The 10609-nt window shown below is 43.0% G+C and overlaps 1 pseudogene; it reads left to right on the top strand.

Moving 5' to 3' along the window:
* LOC111974448 (calretinin-like) overlaps positions 1-4515 on the top strand; it is a 15045-nt pseudogene extending 10530 nt beyond the window's left edge.
* The last annotated feature ends 6094 nt before the right edge of the window (positions 4516-10609 follow it).

Consider the following 10609-nt stretch of genomic DNA (forward strand, 5'->3'; position numbering starts at 1 on the left):
CAAAGTTGTGGCAAAATGGCTTAAGGACAACAAAGTCAAGGTATTGGAGTGGCCATCTCAAAGCCCTGACCTCAATCCCATAGAAAATTTGTGGGCAGAACTGAAAAAGCATGTGCGAGCAAGGAGGCCTACAAACCTGACTCAGTTACACCAGCTCTGTCAGGAGGAATGGGCCAAAATTCACCCAACTTATTGTGGGAAGCTTGTGGAAGGCTACCCGAAACGTTTGACCCAAGTTAAACAATTTCAAGGCAATGCTACCAAMAACTAATTTAGTGTATGTAAACTTCTGACCCACTGGGAATGTGATGAAATAAAAGCTGAAATAAATCATTCTCCCTACTATTATTCGGACATTTRACATTCTTAAAATAAAGTGGTGATCCTAACTGACCTAAAACAGGGAATTTTTACTGTGCTTAAATGTCAGGAATTGTGAAAAACTGAGTTTAAATGTATTTGGCTGAGGTGTATGTAAACTTCCGACTTCAACTGTATATCATATACAATATACTGTATATGATATTTTTCCTTTCCCTTCCCTGTCTTTTCCGTCTCTCCAGGGATGCAAGCTTTCAGCAGAGCAGTTCAATGTAATCTTCACCTTCTATGACAAGGTAAATGAGCACAATAGACATATTTGCAGGGAGGGTGTGTAGTTGGGAGAGTGTGTGAGAGAGATTGCTTGTATCCCTGTCACTCAAGCTACTAGCTCCATGCAAATGGTCTCTTGCACAGGTAAATACTCCAGAGACACACCTGCGTCTGTATCACTTATTTTGTTAGTGTTACCCTGGTAACCTTCCCAGTAGCGGTGCGTGGGTAAAATCAGGGGGGAAGCCAATCCAGAAAAAAAGCCATATTACAACCTATGTTTTGTGATAACTGTGTTGTTTGCTCTATAACCTGTTAGTTCATATGCCTTGACACCGTGATATATAGGCCTAATGCCGAGACAATAAGAAGACACAGTGGCAGAATAAATTCAACCACACCTTTGTTTCATRACAAAACCGGAGAGCAACATCTGTCCAGTGAAGTCCACAGAACATATTGCATGTAACAGTTACATGACCTACAGCATGGTCAACAAGGTAATGTTTCCGACATTTTCGGACTACTAAACAACTATTGATTTAGAACACAGAGAGTTACTGTAAGTTACAAAGAAKATAGGAGCTGCCTCCACTATTCCGGCACAATTTCAACTTATACGTCATCTAATAACCTATTCTTAGTCTAATACAGTGACAACTAAAAGATACCAAAAACGATTTAGTCCAATCAACGTAAGCTAAATATGATGTGGCTACTGATTTATGTTACTGATTTATGTGTGTGTCTGTGTGTGTGTGTGTGTGTGTGTGTGTTTGTGTGCGTGTAAGTAGAAAAAACATGTTGACTCAACCTACTTGTAGAGAAACGCCAATGCCATCCTCCTCTTTCATGTTGCCTAAACGGTCTATGACTCTGTCATACAGTACACACTTTTATTTTTTGTTGTCCTAGGCTATCTTGCTAAAATACTTGCTCGCTAGCTTCCTTTCATACGCAACGATACATCAGGCCAGCTAGTTAACATCAGCATACTACACTCTTTGAAAAAAGGTGCTATCTAGAACCTAAAAGTGTTCTTCGGCTATCCCCATAAGAGAACCCTTTGAAGAACCATTTTTGGTTCCAGGTAGAACCTATTTGGTTCCAGGTAGAATCCTTTTGGGTTTCATGTAGAACCCTTTCCACAGAGGGTTCTACATAGAACCCAAAAGGGTTCTACCTGGAACCAAAAAGGGTTCTCCTGTGGGGACAGCCGAAGAACCCTTCTGGAACCCTTTTTTCTAAGAGCGTACATCTAGCTATGTGTTGAAATTCCATCCTATCAGGCCAGGGGCACAATGTATGWATTTATGGTTGGATCAGAATCGCTGTTATAGTCATTGGCCAGTGCAGAGAATTAAGTAAAACCACGAGTCCAAATCCCTAATTTATGAAAAGGTCGAACACAACGAGATGCAACAATTCAAGTTTCTTTCTGTCAATAATGACATTTGCCTTGTGATGTGATTGGTCTGAAGCAAATTCAAACTGGCTTCCATTGACACTTTTAATTTTGGTGCGCCAGGACCATTCACTGCTGAGCTCACTCAGTTTAGCTCAAAGCTGATTGACTTTTATTTTATTTATTTTTTATTAAGGGAGGCCAAATGCTCGCTGGCTTCCCTTGAATTCAATGCTATGGGCGGCAATAATGTCATACTCTTTCTGACCAGAGAGCATCAGATAGATACGCTACACATATTGAGACAGAGGGGAYCTGTTTGGTTTGGTCAGATGCTTTCTTCGTTGAGATACATTCTTTTCAGCCTCTTGCGAATTGAAGGAAATTTATGAAACACAGAGCGACAAAATATATAATTTTTTGGGGGAAGCATGGCTTACCTTGGCATCCATGAATAAACGCCACTGAACCTTCCACAAAGAAAACAGTACAGTAGGAAAGACAGGTGTACAGTACAGGAGTCTCATACTAATGCCTTTGTAATGACTGAATTGGCAGTTGGTCTGTGAATGATTGATCTTGGCTGTGTATACTCTGAGTGGGAGGATATCTGAGTGTTTGATTGTTCTTTTACTGAGAATATGATATGAGATGCCCGGACCCTTTCTGCTGTTTCACTGTTTTTCACTGTTTCACTAGGATGGGAACGGTTACATCGATGAGCAGGAGCTGGACGCACTGCTGAAGGACCTCCATGACAAGAACAAAATGGTAAGCAACAAGAGACTTCACTTATTTACTGACTCATCTTTTGATTAGTTGATTGGTTTATTATGTCATACTGCACCTGGAGTGTTTACAAGATCAGAATGATTGGCAGAACATTGTGGTCTTGTACAGGTTATGGTCTTTTGAGTTTTTGTTGGATCAGGATGTGGTGTTGCATTGACTGTTAGGGCCATACCCAGCAAACAGGGGACGTCCTGAGGATATTTGGCGACTTTCCCATTAGGTCCCTTAAAGGTTTCTGCGTGACGTTATCCCACTGACGTTCTGAGAATGTTCTAGTTTCCTGAACGTCACTGAGGACCATGTCAGGACCTTTTTAGTACATTCTCAGGACTTTCATTTTACTAGTCCTCAGGACGTCGAATGATGTTCCCAAGGGAACATTCTCTGGTGGACCTTTTTATAGTTCCCGGCTTGACCTGGGGATGTTTTTAGGATGTTCTTGGCACGTTGTGTCATGGTCCCCTGAAGGTCACCTGAACATTCTTGGGACGTTGTATCATGGTCCCCTGGAAGTTTTGTCTAGTCCCAGGTTTGTCCTGGGGATGTCCACAAGGAGTTTTTTAACATGTTCTTGGGACGTTGTGTCATGAAATAAGTAAATCCCTGGCATTGCCAAAATACAAACAGCTGTGCCTGGATCAGTGGTTCACCAATCAGGGCCTTGATAGTCTTGGCAACAGTAACAAGAGGTGATGTGTAGTGAAACTAGGGTMCGTGTGCCCGAGGTAGATTTTTTTGGGGGGGAAGAAATGTTTCTTTGCGACTGGGAACTAGGCAAAATCCTTCATGGGACCATGACCCAACATCCCAAGAAAGTCCTAAAAAAAAGTCCTTCGGACGTCCCCGAGGCCAACTGGGAACTAGACAAAACCTCCAGGGGACCATGACACAAAGTCCTGATGACTTCAGGCGACCATTTCGTGAAGTCCTGGGGACGTTCTAATGACTCATGATTGTTTACAGGGTATACACCATAGTTAATGACATCATTGGTTGAGGCACTAGCACTCACGTCTGTTTCGCCCCCTGTTTGCTGTAGGAGTTGGACTCGACCGGTCTGGTGGGCTATAAGAAGAGCATCATGGCTCTGTCCGACGCGGGGAAGCTCTACCGCACCGAGCTGGAGATCGTCCTCTGCCGCGACTCCACACTGTGATCTTTSACCTATGACCCCTGACAACCCCCCAATGTCCCCCTGCTGGCATAACCAGGTGCATGTATGACCCCCTCCTCCACTCCAATATCTGTAGAGTGGAAGTGAATGTCCACTTGAAGGCATAAGCAAGACCCTCAGCCCAACTGCCCGACTCTGTTTAACTACCTGTCCCTTACTATGCCCCACCTCACCTCCCCCCTTATCGCAGCGTGGGGCTACCTGATGATGTCATCAGCGTCTGCAGCTTTTTTGTTATTTTTTTTACATGCAATTCTATAGTGAGTTAACCAATACATATGGAAATAATAGAAGGAATATATGATATGACTATTTATTTGAATGCATATACATTTTGCCTGAATGTCCTTTATACTGTACTCCCTTAGCCTACTCTTTGTTTTTTTTACAGTTTGCCTGTAAATCTCTCTCTTTCTATTTACCTCCAATCTCAATGCTCCCTCCRTCACTATTCGTTTCAGTCTGTTGCCTTGTTTTTGAATTGGGTTTAGGCTCGTACTGTTTTAGTGGAGAAATTATTGAGAGCATCAATAAATATAGTTGATGATCACTTATGTCTTAGCCTTACTCACAACCACAGGGCCAAACTGTCTCTATCCAAACCATGGGATCTCAGTCTGCTTAACTTCTATATTAGCCTATAAATCTCTATAAACGCCTCGTTAAATCTGTTTCTATGAAGACTTTATCTTGSCCAAGCAAGGGAGGGCTATTTTRCTTTGCCAGCATAATGTGTTTCCTATGAAGATTACAGTTTCAATACAGATGTTGTGAGCAGGCGCGTTATCTTCCTGAACACTCCACTCTCGCTATTCTAATCTCCCGTTGAAAGGCAGCTTGATGGAGCCTGCACACTCCATTTTTCATAGATGAGAACTTTCAGAGGTACTCAGCTGTCTCTATGGCACACTAGGAACACTGAGTGGGTCAATGAGTGAAATGAGTGACCGAGGGGAGGGATATGAGTGGAGTTAAACAGCCATTCTCCAGCACCTCCTGCTAGTAGACTAGTCCTACCATAACAGCCTAACACACCTTAGAGATCACAAATTAATTGAAAGTTTACTTACTGTATCACTAATAGAAAAACTCATGATGTTTTTTTGCCTCAGCAGCTCCATCTGAGCCTTTGAGCCTCACTACTTACACGCACATCCCGAATTTGCAGACAGAGCAATTTAGGGCACTCCAGTTGGTGGACACATTTCCCTGTGTAATATATATATATTTGGGAATGTCCAGAGTCCTAAAAGACAATGACAAATATGCACCAGGCTTGTTTTTAGTCTTTAAAGGTTTAAAAGAACAACACCACACAACACAGTAATCATTACGTTGTTACACATTTATTTTAAATATATATTTTTGTGAAAACCTTCAGTTTCTTGGYTAATACTTCTCATTTTATGTATAATCTTTTGGAGCTGTCCACATTTAGTACCAAATGGAACAGTCTGACTTCCATCAATTAATCATCCGCACTTTCATCTTTAATTAAACTCACTCTAGTAAGCACAAAAAAACACCAAACCACGCACACACAACATCAACACACAACACACACAACACACACACACACACACACACACAACACACACACACACACACACACACACACACACACACACACACACACACACACACACACACACACTACTTTGATCCCAAAGCAGCCAACTGCTGACAACAGTACAGGAGAATGGCGTCCGCTCTGATTCTCCCCCCATAATGGTTCCTCACTCAGAAAGAAAAAGGAAGAGAGGGAAGCGAGAGATGGGGGAAAAGACAAGCTGCTAAGATTGGGGTCCATATTTAGCTATTCTCCCCTGAGTAGATTTGCTATTGCTTCAAACAAAGGGATAGGTGCACACACACACACCACACACACACACCACACACACACACACACACACACACACACAACACACACACACACACACACACACACACACACACACACACACACACACACACACACACACACACACACACACACACACACACACACACACAGCTAGAAACAATATTGGGCACAAAACACAGATGTTAATAACAGAAACGTCCGATGCTCTCTCTCTCAAACACACCAAAACAGCTTCAGCTGAGTCAGAGGATGAGGCAAGGTGGCAGCCTCGGTGCACAAACACATTTAAGAGTTATCGGCACACGAAGTAGAAAAGTTTGGTCTTTTTAGAAATTAGTTTGGGCTTATAAAGTCTGCTGTCTTTTTGGTCCAGTACAGATACAGATACAGATACAGACACAGACACAGACATGCATGCATACATACATCACTGAGTGTTGTTGGACAGCTCTGCGGTGGCTGGATAAGGCAAACAGTTGTAAAGCTTTTCAGGAATTTTCTCAGTGAGTAATGGACATAGCCGGAGCAGAGAGGGGAACAGATGCAGTCAAATCCATGATGGGTTTTGGAACACCGGCCTCTCCTGCTCAGCACAGTCCCAATGTGCCACTAATCCCTGATTTCTGAAATGGTGGCAAAAGAAAAAACACTCGTTGGATTTTCCCTCTATTGTTTCTGTTTCTAATCCATTTATTCGGCAGAGAAATTCATCTCCATCATTTCTGAAAAGGAGTGGGACTAAGAGAAACAAAGATACTAACACGCGCACACACACAAACACACACACACACACTCGGATGCATGATTTTTCACAACTGTCAGTACCAGTAGTAGTAATACGTTGTCTTCTTTTGTTGCTTTGCTAATCTATTATTCTTTGGAGTCTTAAATGCTTGTCATTGGCTGTGTTATTCCTCTGTGAAAATACATGTATGTGTTTAAATCCCCCACTAGCAAAGATACACTGACAGAAACACACCCATAAAAATGTATATACTGTAGCCACAGTCTCTCAATCAACTCTCTTTGTCACACACAAGACTTCCTGCAAAAGAGTGTCCCACTCTCCCTGGCCCATTTCTGTGTTTGTGTGCAATATGGCTGTCCTTTGAGCATTAATTGCGATGCCACAACTTCTTATTTCCCGCAGTAGCGTATTTCCACAGCAACTTATTACAGTGTAATTAAACTGTCCTGAGTCTCTCCCTGGGAAACACAACCTGTGGCTGTGGAGGAACAATGGGGAACTGTTTGTCTGTGTGTGGGTGTGTGTGTGTGTGTCGGATGGGGGCAAAACATGATCTGTTATCGTTCCCTATAATTACCTTTCCCCTTTTTGACAGCTGCATTCCCTGCAAGCAATTGGCTTTGCATTGTTGTTTACTCAGTCACCAATGACTGACATTCAAAGATGTTATAAAATATGTTTATAACTTCCCATAAGTGAGTGTCACATTCTATTATAGAGCTCTAGAGTTCATTCTGCACCATGTTATCTCACTACTATTCTACAAAACAGTGCAAGGGTCATCATCACAGAGAAAGAGAGAGGAATGAAGACACGCAGATAGAGGGTGAGACAGTGACATACACAATCTCTCCATCTTCATCTCTCCTTCTCTTTATCCCCCCCAAATATACATGCACAGCTACACACACACATAGAGAGTTACACGCACGCACACACATGCACGCACGCGCACACACACACAGATGTTAATAACAGAAAACGTCCGACGCTCCTCTCTCTCAAACACACCAAAACAGCTTCAGCTGAGCCAGAGGATGAGGCAAGGTTGCAGACAGAGACACACACACACACACACACACCACACACACACACACACACCACACACACACACACACACACACACACACACACACACACACACACACACACACACACAAACACACACACACTGTGGGTTTTATGAAAGCCTGTCTGACATGGTGCTCAAGGAAACCTCTAATCAGGGGAGGCTTTCAAATGTCACTCAGCATTACAGTCAGTAACACTTCTCTCTAATCATTTCCTCCTGCTTCTATCCCCTCTCTCTGTCTCTGTCACTCCTCCTCCTCTGTCTCTTCATTTATTGTTTCTTCCTCTCTTCCTCTCATTTCCTCCTTCTATTTCTCTGTCACTCTCTGTCCCTCCCTCTTCAATTCTTCTTTCTTCTCCCTCTCTCCATCCTGTCCTGTCATCAGCTTCTCCCCTGAGGAACTGCTACAGCAGACCTCCATTCCTGTAAGTACTGTGTCTTTCATCCCATAGCAAATACACACAGCCACAACATGCTTCTAAGCAGTGGTGTAGAGTACTTAAGTAAAAATACTTGAAAGTACTACTTAAGTCGTTTTTTGGGGGTATCTGTATTTTACTTTACTATTTATATTTTTGACTACTTTTACTTTTACTTCACTACATTCCTAAAGAGAAGAATGTACTTTTTACTCCATACATTTTCCCTGACACCCAAAGGTACTCGTTACAATTTGAATGCTTAGCAGGACTGGAAAATGGTCCAATTCCCGCAATTATCAACAGAACATCACTGGTCATTCCTATTGCCTCTGATCTGGTCGGACTCACATGCTTAGTTTGTAAATAATGCCTGAGTGTTGGCGCATGCCCCTGGCTATCCGTAAATTTAAAAAAACACAAGAAAATGGTTCAGTCTGGTTTGCTTAATATAAGGAATTTGAAAAGATGTATACTTTTACTTTTGATACTTAAGTATATTTACAACCAAATACTTTTGGACTTTTACTCAAGTAGAATTTTACAGGGTGTCACGACTTCCGCCGAAGTCGGTCCCTCTCCTTGTTTGGGCGGCGTTGGSCGYTCGACGTCACCGGCCTTCTAGCCATCGCCGATCCACTTTTCATTTTCCATTTGTTTTGTCTTTGTCTTACACACCTGGTTTCAATCCCCCAATTACTTGTTCATTATTTAACCCTCTGTTCCCCCATGTTTGTTTGATTGTTTTTATGTAATACGGTCCGTTTATGTGGGCTCGCATATTTTGTATCGTATTTGTCTATTTTGAGTAAAATATGTTTATTTACTCATATCTGCTGTCCTGCGCCTGACTCCTCTACACCAGCTACCRACAGACTACATTACACAGGGTGACTTTTACTTTTAATTGAGTCATTTTCTATTAACGTATCTTTACRTTTACTCAAGTATGACAATTGGGTACTTTTTCCACCACTGCTTCTAAGTCTTTGATGTTACATGCATAAATACACTATGCAAAAATGAGCTTAAATCAAATCAAATTGTAGTGGTTGTGTAAACATATTTAGCAGATGTTATTGGGGGTGTAGCGAAATGCTTATGTTCCTAGCTCCAACAGCACAGTAATACCTAACAATACAAAACAGTATATGCAAATCAAAATATTTTAAATAAATTAGAACCAGAGTCCGGAATATAAATATATATGTATATGATGGTGTGTACATTACAGGTTGTAATGTAACAAAATAGGAAAAACACAACACCAATGAATACTTTTGCAAGGCACTGTAGAAGCTGTTTTTCTGTCTCTCGGTCCCAGCTTTGATGCACCTGTACTGTCTCCGCTTTCTGGATGGTAGTGAGCTGAACAGGCCGTTGCTTGGGTGGCTGAGGTCTTTGATAACCTTCTTGGCCTTCCTGTGACACCGGTGCTTCAGATGTCCTGGAGAGCAGGCAGTGTGCCCTCGGTGATACGTTGGGCTGACCACACCACCCTTTGGAGAGCCCTGGGGTTGTGGACGGTGCAGTTGCCGTACCAGGTGGTGATACATCCCAACAGGATGCTCTCAATGMTGCATCTGTAGAAGAGTGTCTTAGGGGCCAATCCGGATTTCTTCAGCCTCATGGGTGAACAGGGAGTACAGGAGGGGGCTGAGCACTCAACCTAGTGGGGCCCCTGTGTTGAGGATCAGTGGAAGTGTTGTTGCCACCTTCACCACCTGGGGTRGGCCCGTCAGGAAGTTCAGGACCCTGCTATACTGGGCGTGGTTCAGACCCAGGGACCCGAGCTTAGTGATGAGCTTGGAGGTCACTATGGTGTTGAAGGCTGAGCTGTAGTCAATGACCAGCATTCTTACATAGGTATTCCTCTTGTTCAGATGGGATAGGGCAGTGAAGATGCGATGGCGATTGTGTCACCTGTGGATCTGTTGGGGCAGTATGCAAATTGTAGTGGGTCTAGGGTGTTGGGTAAAGTGGAGGGGATATGATCCTTAACTAGCCTCTCAAAGCACTTCATGATGACAGAAGTGGGTGCTATGGGGCGATAGTCATTTAGTTCAGTTACCTTCGCTTTCTTGGGCACAGAAACAATGGTGGACATCTTGAAGCAAGTGGGGACAATAGACTGGGATAGGGAGAGATTGAATATGTCTGTAAACATTCCAGCCAGCTGCTCTGCACATGCTCTGAGGATGCGTTTAGGGATGCCGTCTGGGCCGGCAGCCTTACGAGGCTTAACACGCTTTAATGTCTTACGTCGACCACGGAGAACTAGAGCTCACAGTCCTTGTGTCGTCCTCGAAGCAGGCGAAGAAGGTGTTTAGCTTGTCTGAGAGCAAGGCGTCGGCGACGTGGCTGGTTTTCTCTTTATAATCTGTGATTGTCTGGAGTCCCTGACACATACTTCTCATGTCTGAGCCGAGACATATGTAATGTAAACAGAACAGTTGTGCATAAATATTAATCATGCACGTACACATGACCACATGAGACACACACACACACACACACACACACTTGTGCATAAATATTAAT

This window comes from Salvelinus sp. IW2-2015, linkage group LG15 (assembly GCF_002910315.2).
Source record: "Salvelinus sp. IW2-2015 linkage group LG15, ASM291031v2, whole genome shotgun sequence".
Taxonomy (NCBI): Eukaryota; Metazoa; Chordata; class Actinopteri; order Salmoniformes; family Salmonidae; genus Salvelinus; species Salvelinus sp. IW2-2015.